At 38.3% G+C, this 16,663-nt stretch overlaps 1 pseudogene; it reads right to left on the bottom strand.

The window, feature by feature from the left end:
- Positions 1–1,450: 1,450 nt before the first annotated feature.
- Positions 1,451–7,394, bottom strand: LOC141844488 (uncharacterized; annotated as a pseudogene).
- Between the last annotated feature and the right edge of the window lie 9,269 nt (positions 7,395–16,663).

Genomic DNA, 16,663 nt, shown 5'->3' with positions numbered 1-16,663 from the left:
TGTTGTTTAGAAAGTAACTGAAATGAAGTAGGTTTCCATGTGGCATCAATCATTGATCAGATTTTTGAAACTCTATTTGAAACATTCAACATCTTTCTTTTTTTTTTCTTTTTTCTGCTTTTTCTGATTTTGTTTTTTTCTGATCTGAATGATGCCATCTGAGTTGTATCCATAGTCTCTTGTATTCCAATCCTACTTCTTTCAATTGATTTGCAACTGAATTTTTGAAACAATCCAAACTAATTCATTACACCCTTTTTTTTCTCTTTTCATTTTTTTCACCTTTTTTATTTTCTTTTGTTTTCTCAACTCAATTTTTTTTAGCTCAATCAATTTCCTTTGAAATCGATCCATAAGAAGCTTCAAAAATCAAAATTGGCACATCTTGTTTTGGCACACTATGAATTGATTTTCAAGTGCTTTCTCAACTCAACACTTTTGAATCCTCCATTTTCTCTATATAAATCATTCAATTTCCATGTGCCAAACTCCGATCCATATGAGGCAATTCCCTTTAATCAAAATTGGCACATGCAAGTAAACTTGGACATTGTTTTGGCACACCTTGAAAACATACTCATTTCATCATCTTCCTCTCAAAAATCTCAATTCAGCATCAAATAACAATGAAAGCTCTTTTTTTTCTTCATTCTCAAATGAATCAAATGAATCTGATCAACTTATCTCAGCTTGAAACATTTCAATTTCAGTCCAAACAGTAGGTCAATCACAAAAATTGAAACATCCAAAATCTTGTAGCATTAATTCCATGAAAACTAGCTCCAATTTTTTTTGTTCTTTTCATCAATAAAGAACACACCTCCTCCCCCACACTTAAATCTTTGACCGTCTCGGGCAAAGGAACATTAATAACAATAAAAAATACCCATGTCCAAGAGAGCATAAAAATTGAACCGAAAATGGGGGTGAAAAATATTAAAGAAAAATGGTTAAACATGGATGAAGCATGAAGTTGTATGGTTTATGGGAAAAATTTTTAAACCTAAATAAATGTGGACCCATCATAGATATTGTAGCCTTGAAAGAATACAAGCAAGTTCTAGAGTGGCAATCACCTAAGTGCATCACATAAAATGGTTAACCTCACTAGGTAGAAAAATCACATTATCTCAATTTCATCATTCTAGGTTCCATCACTAAGGGTAATCCAAGTGTTCAAAAATGTTCATCCATGGACTTAAATTCCTAGAATAATCAATCAAATTTAACTCACTTTCAAGTGCTTCTAACATGATGTAAAGAAGTCCTAGGGGGGATACACTTATTCCTTACCCTAAACCATGCATGCAATGGTATTCACAATGAGTTATCTAACCAAAAATGCTCATGAAAATGATTTTTATTACTGATTTAAACTGAAAATGCAAAATAAAAACTAAACATGGTATTAACAATGAAAAGAAAGTGTAAAGTTGGAACAAACTCCCCTTTAAGTTGGGTAGATAGCATCTATAATGTCCACACCATCCACCTCTAGCTCCTTTAGTTCTTCAAAGTATTTCTTGAGCCGGTGGCCATTCACTTTCCATGAGGTGCCCGTGGCTTCATCCCTAATCTCAATTGCACCATAGGGAAAAATGTTAGTAACAAAAAATGGACCCTCCCATCTTGACCTCAACTTACCTTTGATTAGTTTTAGCCTTGATTTGTACAAAAGGACTTTGTCACCCACTTGAAATCTTTTGTCACTTAATGTTCTTATCATGAAAATTCTTTGTCTTTTCCTTGTAAATCCTTGAGTTTTCATATGCCTTCCAACCTTATTTCCTCAAGCTCTTGAATTTGCAATTTCCTTTCCTCTCCTCCTTTCTTTGCATCAAAATTACAAGCTTTCACCGCCCAATATGCTTTGTGCTCTATCTCCACGGGCAAGTGGCAAGCTTTCCCATAAACAAGTCGATATGGAGACATTCCAATGGGTGTCTTATATGCAGTCCGATAAGCCCACAATGCATCTTCAATCTTTTGCTCCAATCCTTTCTATTAGGCCCCACGGTCTTTTCCAAAATTCCCTTGATTTCTCTATTTGAAACTTCGGCTTGTCCATTTGTTTGGGGGTGATAAGCGGTAGAAACTTTATGTACAACCCCATACTTGTTAAGCAAAGCCTTCATGTGCTTGTTGCAAAAATGGGAACCTTGGTCACTTATGATGGCTCTTGGAATTCCAAACCTGCAAAATATGTGTGACCTAACAAAACTCACAACAACAGAGGAATCATCAGTCCTGGTGGGAATGGCCTCCACCCACTTAGAAACATAATCAACAGCTAAAAGAATATATAAAAATCCAAAAGAAGCAGGAAATGGTCCCATAAAGTCAATACCCCACACATCAAAAATCTCACAATATAACATGGTTTGTTGAGGCATTTCATTCCTAGAACCTATATTCCCAGTTCTTTGGCATCTATCACAGTTTTTATGAAATCTATAGGCATCATGAAATAAGCTAGGCCAATATAAACCACACTCTAAAACTTTCCTAGCAGTTCTTTGTGGTCCAAAATGCCCACCACAAGCTGATGAATGACAAAAAGTAAGCACAGACTGAAACTCATGGTTAGGTACGCATCTCCTAATTATTTGATCATTACAAAATTTTCATAAATAAGGATCATCCCACACATAAAACTTTGCATCACTCTTGAATTTATCTTTTTGAGCTTTAGATAGTTGTGTAGGAAAAACCTTAGCTGCTAGAAAGTTAACTAGGTCTGCATACCATGGAAACTCACCATGCACCTCTAGAAGCTGCTCATCTCTGAAATAGTCATCAATAGCTGTCGAGTGTCCCTCTCCCTCTATCCTGCTCAAATGATCCGCCACTAAGTTCTCCTTGCCACTCCTATCCCGTATCTCCAAATCAAATTCTTGAAGTAGCAACATCCATCGGATCAATCTGGGCTTTGCATCAGGTTTCTTCAGGAGGTATTTCAATGCTGCATGATCAGAAAATACAATAACGTGAGAACACAATAAATATGATCTAAATCTATCCAAAGCAAAAACAATAGAAAGAAGCTCCTTTTCTGTAGTGGTGTAATTAGCCTGTGCAGCATCCAATGTTTTTGAAGCATAACAAATCACATGTGAGGCTCCATCTACTCTCTGTCCCAGCACAGCTCCTACAGCAAAATTCGAAGCATCACACATTAGTTCAAAAGGTAAAGTCCAATCAGGTGGTCTAATAATAGGAGCTGAGATAAGGGCCTCCCTTAATTTATGAAAAGCTTCCTTGCATTTATTGTCGAAGCAAAACTCCACATCCTTTTGCAACAGTCTAGAGAGTGGAAGAGCAATTTTACTGAAGTCTCTAATAAATCTCCTGTAAAATCCTGCATGACCAAGAAAAGCTCGAACATCCCGTACGCATACGGGGTAAGATAAAGACGATATAGCACTAACTTTTGCAGGATCTACCTCAATACCTTTCCTAGAGACGATGTGGCCCAATACAATTCCATGCTCTACCATAAAATGACATTTTTCAAAATTCAACACAAGGTTAGTCTCAGTGCATCTATGTAAAACTCTAGATAAATTTTCCAAACATGAATCAAATGAAGTGCCAAATACAGAAAAGTCATCCATGAATACCTCCATGCAGTGCTCTAAAAGCTCACCAAATATACTCACCATGCACCTCTGGAAGGTCCCTGGAGCGTTGCACAACCCGAAATGACATCCGTCTGTAGGCAAATGTACCGAAAGGACAAGTGAAGGTGGTCTTCTCCTGGTCTTCCGGATCGATGCAAATCTGAAAATAGCCTGTATAACCATCTAAAAAATAATAGTGAGATTTTCCTGCCAATCTTTCTAACATTTGATCAATAAAGGGCAATGGATAATGGTCCTTCCTTGTTGCTTGGTTCAATTTCCTATAATCAATACAAACTCTCCATGCATTTTTCACTCGTGTAGGGACCAACTCATTATTTTCATTTGCCTCCACTGTCACTCCTGATTTTTTTGGGACAACATGAATAGGACTAACCCATTTAGAATCAGAGATAGGATAAATGATACCTGCCTGTAGAAGCTTAGTTACCTCTTTCTTCACAACATCCAGCATCAATGGGTTGAGTCTCCTCTGTGGTTGTCTCACTGGCTTCATGTTCTCCTCCAAATAAATCCTGTGCATGCATGTGGCAGGACTAATCCCAGGTATGTCATCAAAGTCCACCCTATAGCTTTCCTGTGCTGCCTCAGAACTTGCAATAATCTTTCCTCCTGCTCTGGCTCTAAATTCTGGGCAATGATGACTGGTAGACTCTGATTCTCTCCCAAATAAGCATACTTCAGATGTTCTGGCAAGGGCTTCAAATCCAACTGTGACTGCTCTGTAGATATGGGTGATACTTGGGGCTCAGTGCAATCCCCTACACTCACATATCTCTCCTCTGAATCCTCTGATAAATCAATCAATAGTGGTGATCCTTGGGGTTCAATGTCATCCCCTACACTCACTTGGTCATCTCCATCTGAAGATAAATCAGAATCAAGCTCCATAATAGCTGCCTCAAGGGTCAAAGTATCCCTGAAATCATCAAATAAAATGTGATCAGCAAATAAATCAACATCCAACAAATCATCTAAAATATCCATGCTCATAATCGAGTGATCCTCTCTAGGGTGCTTCATAGCATCAAACAGGCTGAACTGGACCACTGTATCTCCGATCTCCATGGATAGTGTGCCTGCATATACATCAATCTTCGTCCTCGCAGTCTTCAAAAATGGTCTCCCAAGAATAAGTGGCGATCTATGTGCCAAGTAATCACCCTCCATGTCCAGGATATAAAAATCTGCAGGAAAAATCAATTCTTTCACCTTTACAAGTACATCTTCAATCATACCGGCTGGGTGAGTCTGGCTCCTATCTGCTAGCTGAATAACCACTCCTGTAGGCTGCATAGGACCTATCCCAAGCATCTGAAAAACTGATCTAGGCATCACATTAATTGAGGCTCCCAAATCCAACATGGCATCTTGAAAAGTATTCCTCCCTATCTCACAAGGGACTGTAAAAACTCCTGGGTCTTCACATTTCTGAGGAATAGACTGAAAAAGAGCTGAAACATTTTCCCCAGGTTAATCAATTCATTTCCCTTGAGTTTCTTTTTGTGCACACACAAGTCCTTAAGAAACTTGGCATATTTTGGGATTTGCTTGATCATGGTCAACAATGGCACATTAATTTCCACCTTGCTAAATAAGTTGACAAGCTCTTGATATTCCTTGGCTTTCTCCTCCTCTACATTCCTTTTTGCTTGAGTTTTACGCTGTGGAAAAGGCAAAGGCACCCTTGGTTCCATCCTCTTGAGCTGAATTTTGTTGTGTTGAACTAGGGGCTGAATTTTGAGTTGTGTAGCTGCTGTAGCATCCCTTAAAAATTTGTTTTCTTCATGTTCTTCCACCAAAATTGGATGATCAATTGAAGAAGAGCTTGGTTGTGAACTTTGGCCACCAATAGATGCTGAAAAAATCAATTTCGGGGCTGTTTTGAGCTGAAATTTGAGGTTGCTGGAATTTTCTGATTAATTTCAGATTTTTGGGTGTTTGGATTTGCAATTGACTTCCCACTCCTCAAAGTTATGGCACTAACATTCCCCTTAGGGTTAGGAGTTGTTTGTGATGGTAGTTGACTTGATCCTTGAGCTTGTAATTGATTCATTCCACTTGCCAATTGTCCAATTTGTTTCTCAAGATTTTGAAGGTGGTATCATTCCTTTGTTGACTTTGTTGTTGCAAGAAATTGTTTGTTGTTGTAGACATTTGTTGCATCATCTCCTCCAGCCTTTGTTGTTGTACATTGAAAGAACTAGAGTTTCCATAGCTCGTATATGGATTTTTGTTGAGCTTGAAACATAGGGGGCTGTCCACTTTGAAATTGCTTGCTGTGAATTCGATAAAGAAGGTTGGAATTGCTGAAAATTTGGCTCGGTTCAAAAGGCTGAAAAACTTGCTTGGGAATTCTGTATAGGGGCTGGAATTGCTGTGAAACTTGGAAAATTGAGGTTGAAATGGTTGATTTAATTGCTGGAATTGATGTTGTGGCTGCTGGAATTGATTTGTAGGTTGCTGAAATTGTTGGAATTGATTTGCTGAAATTGTTGTGAGGGCTGTTGGAAACCTTGTTGAAGCTGTCCACTTTGATATTGCTGCTGTTGGGGTTGAAATGATTGCTGAAATTGTTGAAATTGGGGCTGATTTTGAGGTTGAGATGGTTGGGAAGGTTGTTGTTGATAGAAAGAGTTCCCATACTTCAAATTTGGATGATTCTTCCACCCCGGTTGTATGTGGATGAAAATGGATCATTCCTTTGTTGAAATTGTGCTCTAGTCAAGGCGGCTAATGATTCATCTTGTTGAAGATTAGGACAAAATCCGAATTATGCTCTTGACTTGAACAAATGCTACAAACTCTCATGGCTTGATTTGTTGATGAAGCTATAGGAAAATTTTGCTCCTTGCCCATGTTGCTTAAAGTCATTTGCTTAACCAATGATGTCAATTCCAACAAGTGAGTTCTTTATCTCTTTTTGTTCATTTGAAACCATCTGAACTTCACTAACCCCTCTAGTAGAAGTGCTCTACTACCAAATTGTTGTGAATTTTCTGCCATGTTGGAAATCAATTCTCTGGCTTGCTCAGGGGTTTTGTTCACCAATGCTCCACCAGCTGCAGCATCAATCATGCTTCTATCCATGGGAAGTAAACCCTCATAAAAATACTGAACAAGAAGTTGCTCACTAATTTGGTGTTGAGGACAGCTAGAGCATAACTTCTTGAACCTCTCCCAATAATCATAAAGGGACTCCCCCACCACTTGCTGAATGCCACAGATGTTCTTTCTTATGATTGCTGTCCTGGATGCTGGAAAAAAATTTTCTAAGAATGCCTTCTTCATTTCAATCCAGCTAGAGACATGTCCAGTAGGCAAGTAATAGAGCCAATCCTTTGCTACTCCAGTCAGTGAAAAGGGAAAAGCTCTTAGCTTGATGTCTTCTTCAGAAATTCCTTGTGGCTTCATGGTGGAGCACACTATATGAAACTCGTGCAGGTGTCTGTTTGGATCTTCTCCAGATAATCCCTGAAACTTGGGCAGAAGGTGAATGAGGCCCGATCTGAGCTCGAAATCCCCAGCTAACTCTGGATAGGCAATGCATGAGTACTGATAACCATCATCAGGAGCTGCAAGCTCCTTCATAGTCTTGTTACTGTTCTCTGCCATGGGACTGCTCAAATCTGAATTACTGCTTTCTGTCACGTTAGAAGCTCTTTCTTGAATTTTCAAGGACCTCAGTGCTCTCAAAGTTCGTTCTAACTCTGGATCAAACTCAGCTAAATCATCACCTGCACTCCTGGTCATAAACTCAACAAAAACAAAGGAAAAAGATCAGATATGCAATTAATTCAAGAAAAATAGAAACAAAAAATGTAAAACTGTACTAAAGCTCAAATTAAACAATTTCTACTAGATTTCCCGGCAACGGCGCCAAAATTTGACAACCCTAGATTTGATATGTCACGATTAGGGTTGCAAATTGATTTAAATTTTTCGAAAACCCACAATTAATTCAAACAAACGAAGTATAGGGGCCTCGAGTCATATTTTTCCAAGGGCTAATAGAAAATTATTTAATTTGAGCTTTCGTGTCGTTCTTTTTGGGTTTTTCGAATATAAATGGGTTTTTGGGGTTTTGCAAATGAAATGTAATTAAAAATTGGCAAATAAATGAAAAATGCAAGTTACTAACCTAAAGATGAAACTATTGAAACCAAGGTATCAAGGTAAACCTAAAATGCAATTCAGTAAACGAATGAAACCTAAAATGCAAATCAAACCCTAGGGCAAACTAACTGAATTAAAAGCACAATGTTGTAGGCAAAATGGGTTTCACAGTTCAATAGGTGTAAGCAAGAAACCAAACAACTAAAATCAATTAAACCTAGTTAACTAATCCTAAAATGCAATCAAATTGCTTAATCTAAGCTAACCAACCTATGATTTATCAAAGACCATTTGGCACAGAACAGTGCCACAACCTCAGTTATCAGAAATTTAGACTCGAATTGCAAGAGGGAATCAAGCTGGGATAAGCAAATTCTATGGTAATTCTGAATCCAAACCAAGACTAAACATTCACCAAATAACCAAATCAACAAGATTGCTACGAAATGAGATTAACAGAAATATTCAGAAATAAATTTTAAAAACAGTAAACGGAAATCAGAAACAAATTCATCCAGCCTTCCCATCTCCATTGCTTCATCTCAACTCGGTGTCAATCAAGCTGGTAAATCCATAATGCGGCTTCACTGATCCATCTAGAGTCTTCAACTAGGTCATCGGGTGGTTTGCTCACTGCCAGCACCATGAATTGCCCAGAAAAACCCTTTCTGAACAAGAACAGACTGCTGCCCGAAGCTATTTTGAGCTGCAAAACCGGATTCCTCAGCTTCTTCTTGCTCCGATGGTGTTGCTGTTGATGCAAGAGTGCTCCACGATCCTCAGAGAACCCCTCCATGAACCGCGGCTTCGTATTGTGCAGCAAGTGGCCGGAATAAGCAAAAACAGAGTTAAATGTCGTCGGTGAAACCCTCACCGTCGTGCGCCTTCCAGCTGCCGGATTTCACCCAATCGACCGACTTCAGACTCCTCATGGATTAAGGAACGCAATGGAAGTGGTTTAGGTGGACGGGACTTTGCCTACGTGTACGTTGCTTAGCAGAGGAGTCGCGCACGAGAAGATGAACAGTGGCACAGCCACTATTCACTTCTCTAATTTTGGGTTTTATATGCTGATTAATCAAAGAATCTGGGTCGTCCATTTCTAATCCTGTGATAGAGCTTGATATGAGCTTTTAGGGCAGCCTAGGGTTTGGAAAAATTAATGGATCTTGATCAGACTTGACTTGGATCATGTCCTTCATGTGGCTTGATCAATTTGGGCGAACTTGGCTCGATTCGATCGCGATTGAGCTTGATCTTGGTTCAAATTTGAGCCCTAAAATCAATTAACATCAATTAATGCAAAATTTGCCATTAAATCATGAAAATTATAATCAAGACTCAGATTATGCAATATGAAACAAATTTGATCAAATCGATTCATTACACAATTTATTTTCATGCAAAAACTAAAAAATGAATCAATTAAAAATGCATAAAACTCTAATTCATCAGTATTTCATAAAAACTGTGATAGATGCCAAAGAACTGGGAATATAGGTTCTAGGAATGAAATATCTCAACAAACCATGTTATATTGTGAGATTTTTGATGTGTAGGGTATTGACTTTATGGGACCATTTTCTGTTTCTTTTGGATTTTCATACATACTTTTAGCTGTTGATTATGTTTCTAAGTGGGTGGAGGTCATTCCTACCAAGACTGACGATTCCTCTTTTGTTGGGATTCCAAGAGCTACCATAAGTGACCAAGGTTTCCATTTTTGCAACAAGCACATGAAGGCTTTACTCAACAAGTATGGGTTGTACATAAAGTTTCTACTCCCTATCACCCCCAAACTAATGGACAAGCCAAAATTTCAAATAGAGAAATCAAGGGAATTTTAGAGAAGATCGTGGGGCTGATAACACTCATTTTCATAGTTTATTTTGACTCTAAAACATGATATTTTGACCCCTCTCGTTGTATAACTATTGAATATTAACACATATTGCCCTGATAGCACTCCGCAAGTATACGGATTGTCGTCAAGTAATAAAAAGATCGAATCCACAGGGATCGTGGAATTACTTACTAAATCTAGCACAAAAAGGTGGAGAGAAAACTGAGCATGAGTTGTGTGGGGGAGATGGGAGTGTTCTAAAGTACTTTATCCTAGAGTTCAGAGAAAGGAATCGACTGTGACACTGGGTTGTGAAACGATCCTAGGACTTCGGACTCCTCAGAGTATGGATTGATTGACTTGGATCCTCTACCTTTCCTCAATAATTGTTCAATTGTAGGGATGTTAACCAATTTATCCAATTCGACCTCGTCAGGTATCCTCGGAATAAAGCATTGGTGTTCTTACGTCACTCGTTGTCGGTTTGAGATGGTTCTAGAAGCCCGGTTCAAGGCATTCCCGTGTCACTCAGGCGCCCCGGAGTACTAAAAGAACCCTATCCCCTGTCACAGGATATCTTTTTACGGACCTCTCCCCAACAACGAATGACCGCTAACTATCCCTCATAAGAATTAACTATGAATTAAGAAACCCCTCGGAAACTCGCCCGGTTCAAGGCATTCTTCCTGTCACGAAGCGCCCCGGTGTACGGCCTAATGATTCCTCAATCCACAATCAATCCCTACCCTCATGGATTCATACACACACATTTTATCATTCAACACACAAGCATAAATCCATAAAGCAATAGACAATCATATCATTGAAAGCGGTAGATTAACAAATCCAAAATACAATCATCCAATACATCCGATTCATCCTACATCCTAGAATCTAGGGACACTACTCCATATCGTGGAGTTTACAATACAAAGGAAGGAAGGAATACATCTTAATCCGGAGATACAACAATGAAATGCAGGAAATAAGACTTATCTTCTTCCTCGGACTGCAAACTCTGCGTAGATGGGATGAGGATGGAATGGAGCAGTCGGATCGGTGGATGGATCGTCGAATCTCGCTCCGAAACAGGCGTCGGTGGCTCTAGAACAGCTCCGGTGGCTCTCCAAGGTCTCCCCCCTTTCTTAGGTCACTAAGAGGACCTATTTATATGCAGGTCACGAGTCAGCACGCCCCCGCTCACACGGCCGTGCCTGGGAGGCACGGCCTCGTGTGGGCATCAGCACTGGAGGAGGCACGGCCGTGCCTTTGGGGCACGGCCTTAAGCAGTCAGGCTTCTGTTCAGGGGCACGGCCGTGCCTCTGGGGCACGGTCCAGAGACTGGGCTCGGTTCTGGTTGAAGGCACGGCCGTGCCTGTGAGGCACGACCACAGCCTGTCTCTTCTTCTTTTGCTGGACATGGCCGTGTCTTTGAGGCACGGCCAGCTGCTGGGACCCTTCTGTTTTGACACACGGCCGTGTCTGGTGGGCACGGCCAACAGCAGATGCTTCCTTCAGGTTGGAAACACGGTCGTGCCTGTGAGGCACGGCCAAGTCTCGACTGGCTTCTGTTTCAAAGCACGGCCGTGTCTGGTAGACACGGCCTCTGGCTACTGCTGATGGGGATGTTGGCACGGCCGTGCCAGTAAGGCACGACCCAGGCTTGTTGGTTGGGTGGTGAAAACTTGTAATCTTGATGCAAACAAAGAAGGAGAGGAAAGAAAATTGCAAATTCAAGAACTTGAGGAGATAAGATTAGAGGCATACGAAAACTCAAGAATCTACAAGGAAAAGACAAAGAATTTTCATGATAAGCACATTGTGAAGAAGGAGTTTCAAATGGGTGAAAAAGTTCTTTTGTACAAATCAAGGCTAATTAAAATTGATCAAAGGTAAGTTGAGGTCGAGATGGGAAGGTCCATTTTTTGTCAATAATGTTTTTTCCTATGGTGTGATTGAGATTAGGGATGAAGCTACAAGCCACTCATGGAAAGTCAATGGCCACCGGCTCAAGAAATATTTTGAAGAAACAAAAGAGCTAGAGGTGGATGGTGTGGACGTGATGGATGCTATCTACCCAACTTAAAGGGGAGTTTTTACCATCTTACACTTTCTTTTCATTGTTAATACCATGTTTAGTTTTTATTTTTTATTTTTGGTTTTAAATCAGTAATAAGATGGCATTTTCATGAGCATTTTTGTTAGATAGTTCATTGTGAATACCATTTCATGCATGGTTTTGGGTTAAGGAATAAGTGTATCCCCCTAGTACTTCTTTACATCATTTTAGAAGCTTTTGAAAGTGAGTTAAATTTGATTGATTATTTTAGGAATTTAAGTCCATGGATGAAAATTTTTGAACACTTGGATTACCCTTAGTGATGGAATCTAGAATGATGAAATTGAGATGGTGTAATTTTTCTACCTAGTGAGGTTTTACCCATTTTGTGTGATGCACTTAGGTGATTGCTACTCTAGAACTTGCTTGTATTCTTTCAAGGCTATATTTTCTATGATGGGTCCACATTTATATAGGTTTTAAATTTTTTCCCATAACCCATACAAATTCATGCTTCATTCATACTTCAACACTTATCTTTAATCCTTTTCATCTCCATTTTTTGCTCAATTTTTATTTTCTCTTGGATATGGATATTTTTTTATTATTATTAATGTGCCTTTGCCTGAGACGGTCAAAGAATTAAGTGTGGGGGAGGAGGTGTGGAAATTTTAAAAAAAAAGAGAGAAGAAAAAAATGAGAAGTGTGCCAAATTTGGGATTGTTTGTGCTAATTTTGGGTTGTAGCAATGTGCCAATGAGAATTTTATTTGAAGCAATTCATATCTTCATTATTATGTGATGTTATGATGGTTTTTGTGAGAATACATGATGATGTGAATTTTTCAAAAAGAATGCAGGTTGCAAGTGCCCAAATTGTGCAAAGCAAGGTGTGAACATGAGTTGTTTTCACTTCTCATTACTTTCTTTGTCTTGAAATGCTGAATTGAGATGGAATGATATGATATCAGAATGAAATAAGTATGTTTTACAAACAAGGGGAGTTGAGAAGTTATATTGAATGCTTTTACTTGCAAGAAGATTGAAGATGCTAAGACTAAATAGTGCCTTGTGCAATTGGATGAAGTAAAAGGGGTGAAGTGATTCAATGGCCGGAATTGGCACAAAAACAAGTCACAGATGGTTCAGAATTAATAGAGAAAATGGTGGATTCAAAAGTGGAAGAATTGAGCTCGTAAACTACTTGCAAATCAAGTATACCCATATTGTGCCAAAACAAAGAGTTGCGTGCCAATTTTGATTTTTGAAGCTTCTTATGGATCTGTTTCAAGGGAAATTGATTGAGCTAAATTGTTAGAAATGCGTTGAGTTGAGAAAGCAAAAGAATTCAGAAGCTAAGTAAGTTGGAAGAACAAAATTCGACTGGAAATCAGAGAAAAAAAGAAAAAAAACAATGAAAGAAAAAAAATGTGTGATCCTCATGAGTTGGTTTGGATTGTTTTCAAGAATTCGATTGCAAATCAATTGAAAAAGTAGGATTGGAATACTAGGAACTATTGTTGGATATTGGGGCCTTAACAAACCAATACGGTTTTGTGGGAAAATTGGGATGCCATCAATTAATGAAAGTTGTAATTGACTTCAAAATAAAAATCTACATTTCGCGTAGATAGATTTAGACTATTAATTTGCTCAAACCCAATTAAGGGTAAATAAGAAATTAATTATTTAAAGTTGGTCTAAAATAACATTAATTATTAATTAATGTTATATATAAAGAAGTGCATGGGGAATAGTCCCACATCGGAGAATTTCGATGGGCTTCCCTTCCTTATTAATGTTGTTGTGTTAATGGAGTTAACACAAAAAAAAACCCATGTGCTCTCTTCTCACGGGCGAGCAGGTGCTCGCACCTATGAGCCTGCCACGAGCGCAATGGGTACTTTGTTGGCACACTTTGCACGTACGCTTCGTCGTGAGGAGCTTAAATTTATGCTCCAACAAACATTGTCGTGCCTACGTGGCACTCGAGTGACATAGCAGTGCCTATGTGGCATCCACGTGAGCAAAGAGAGATGACCGGACTGCTGACTTGTTGATCAAAGAGGTGTCATGGATCGCATGTGATGTGATCTGGAGCGTTGGATCGCAAAGAGTCACGATCTGACCGCTGGTGATGGTGCTTGATCTGAAGCGTCAGATCAAATGGATCTTTGGATCCAGATCTAACGGTTGATGACAAAAGGGAGATCTAAGGGTCACAACCCTCCAGATCTGATGGATGGGATTAAGAGGGCAATCTGAAGGGTTACAACCCTCCAGATCGAACGGCCTAGATCGATCCTGCCCAAAGGACATAGCCACTCACCAAAGGGTTTTCTACCTCATCCCTTTGTATAAATAGATCCCTCCAGATGCTGAAAATTTCATCGAATTCATCGATTCTACTCTCATCTTGTGCATTCGGTGTCCAAAAAGTCTACAAGAAGGTTCGCCAATCTTGAAATTTGAGGTTCTACTATTCTGAGATGTTCGTCGTTATATCTTGGGAACGAGTTGCTGCTATCTGTATGCACCGTAGCGGAGCAATATAGTTTACGGAGATAGTGTTGAACATTAGCCTCGACGATCCATATCAGTTTGCATCCTCCCCGGGAAGCTACCGGAGCCAATAACTATGGATACAAATCAAATCAGATCAGATTAGCAAATCTGAAAAAATCAGATAAAAAGAAGAATGAAAAGAAAATAAGAAATGGCGTGGAATGTATCACGGAGTGTATCAAAAATCTAATCAGCTGATGAATCCAAGAAAACCTACTTCATTTTAGTCACTTCCTAAACAACAAATTCAGATGCTAAAATTTCCAAATTGTTGATGGCAGCATCAGATCAGAAAATCAAAAACAAATTAAAAAAATAGAAATTGCAGTTTGATTTTTTCCAGTCGAGTTTTGCATTTTTTGAGGGACTGAAATGAACTTGAATTTCATAGAATTGGATGCTCAACTGGTGGTGATAACAAGCTCTCTAATTGCCTAAAGGAGTGCATTTTATGTATGCAAAGAAAATAAAATATAGAAAACATTTAACGCCCGTCTTTAGTTCATCTTTAAATACAAACTTTGATCATAATGAAATTTTTAGAAATTTTTTAAGAGATTCAAAGTATTTTTAAGCGAGTCAAAGTATTGTTCCATAACATCTGATTTTATACACATTTTTGGCAAGGCTCTTCTACGTGGATCCAAAACATGTGATTTCCATCTGAGCTTGTTATCATCAATTTTACAACGAATAAAATTTTCAATTTGACGACAAAACTATTTTTGTCATAATTTGACGTCAAAATTATTTTTGTCGTAAAATTAAATAATCGTTAATCTGTAATGAAAATAAATTTTCATCGTAAAATTTACGACTACATATATTTTCATCATAAACTATGCGACGAAAATATATTTCATTGCTATGGAGGGGCAACAAATTATGCATGAAAAATGGATGAGATTTGACATATTTCTAGTGTTGTGATGAGATGTTTTTTTATTTTTTTATAAAAAATATATTTTGACCATGTATATAATTTGGATGCTCTTTTGATTTTTATCCTTTTTATAAAAAAATATTATTTTCCTAGTTCGACCCAATAAGGTATGGCCAATGGTTGTACGTTTTGCTCATCTATATCGGTTGGATCATACTAACCTAAGAACTCACTTGGACGATCTGACCCTTAAAAACATGCCCTCTTAACTTGTTTAATTGGCCTAATCAATTCTATTGACTTCGTTGGTCTGGACTTAGCAATCCCCTTACCTAATCAACCTAAAGGATCTGATATTGGATCTCTTTAGCCATGGCTAGATTGATCAAATGCCCATCGACCTTCTTGACTTACACGAGTTAAAAAATTTTAATAAAAAATAATTTTTATGAAACAAACAAAGTCTTACTACAATTCTATTTTTCTTATTTTAATAAAAAATAATTTTTATGAAACAAACAAAGTCTTACTACAATTCTATTTTTCTTTGGAGCTGAGTAAATTGGACACCGATTCTAGTGACACTTTAAATTTATTAGTTTTCCACACAATTTCATAAATAATTTAGCTAGTCATATATAATTTAACATTCACATTATTATTATTATTATTATTTTCATGAACTTTTAGTTTTTCTCCCAAGGTAATTTAACATGGTAATGTTGCACATTTCTCGATGAAAAACACCATGAAGGGCGGCTTCGATATTTTTTAGTTTGTTCAATGGAGGCTTCACTATCTAATGGTAATTTAACACCAGAGTTAACTCAAGTATGCAATAAAATTGGTAACAATATCTTTGTCTAAGCATACAAAGTTTTCACATAAATAATAAGGACACACAACTAAATAAATTAATTTTTATTTCGATTAACTCCTTTTCTAAAAATATTTAGAGATGGAGAAATCTTAAAAAGAATCTAAAAATTAAGCATGCAACAATACATAATTCTACGTCAATAAGAAAATAATAAAGTTATACTAGTGTTGTTGATTTAGGGAAATTATATTAGGCATAGTGTTACAACACGTTGCCCAAGTTGCGTCTGAAGAGCATAGCGATTAAGAGCACGAGCAAACTTATAGTGAGCTAGAAGAATTGAATCATGAAGACTTTGCCTTGAGGCTCCTTTTATTGGCCTTCCCCGATCGCACGAGCCTAGCTCCGTTCGCATTCAACAGCACCACGAAATATATATCACTTGGTGCTGGAATTGTATATGCCATATAAAGACCTTTCCAGGTGCTTGGATCCCTTTCTGGGTGCTTGGAACTAATCTGATCTGGTTTCGTCAGTTTTTATCAGGGTCAATTCCACTTGATCCGGGCGCTTGGAACACATAGGGGCGCATGGACTGTCCAAGCATTTAGATTAGATCTAGGTGCCTGGATCTGCCCAGTCTTGACGCCTAGACCTCACTGGGCTGCTTAGACTGTTTTAGGCGCCCAGATTCAATAGGAGCGCTCGGAACCAGTTAATCAATTTTGATCTGAGTT

This window comes from Curcuma longa, chromosome 13, assembly GCF_044706935.1.
Source record: "Curcuma longa cultivar G26 ecotype Majalengka, Jawa Barat chromosome 13, ITB_CL_G26_1.1, whole genome shotgun sequence".
Taxonomy (NCBI): domain Eukaryota; kingdom Viridiplantae; phylum Streptophyta; class Magnoliopsida; order Zingiberales; family Zingiberaceae; genus Curcuma; species Curcuma longa.
Note: the sequence above shows the minus strand (reverse complement) of the source record. Positions and strands in the feature narration are given on the sequence as shown.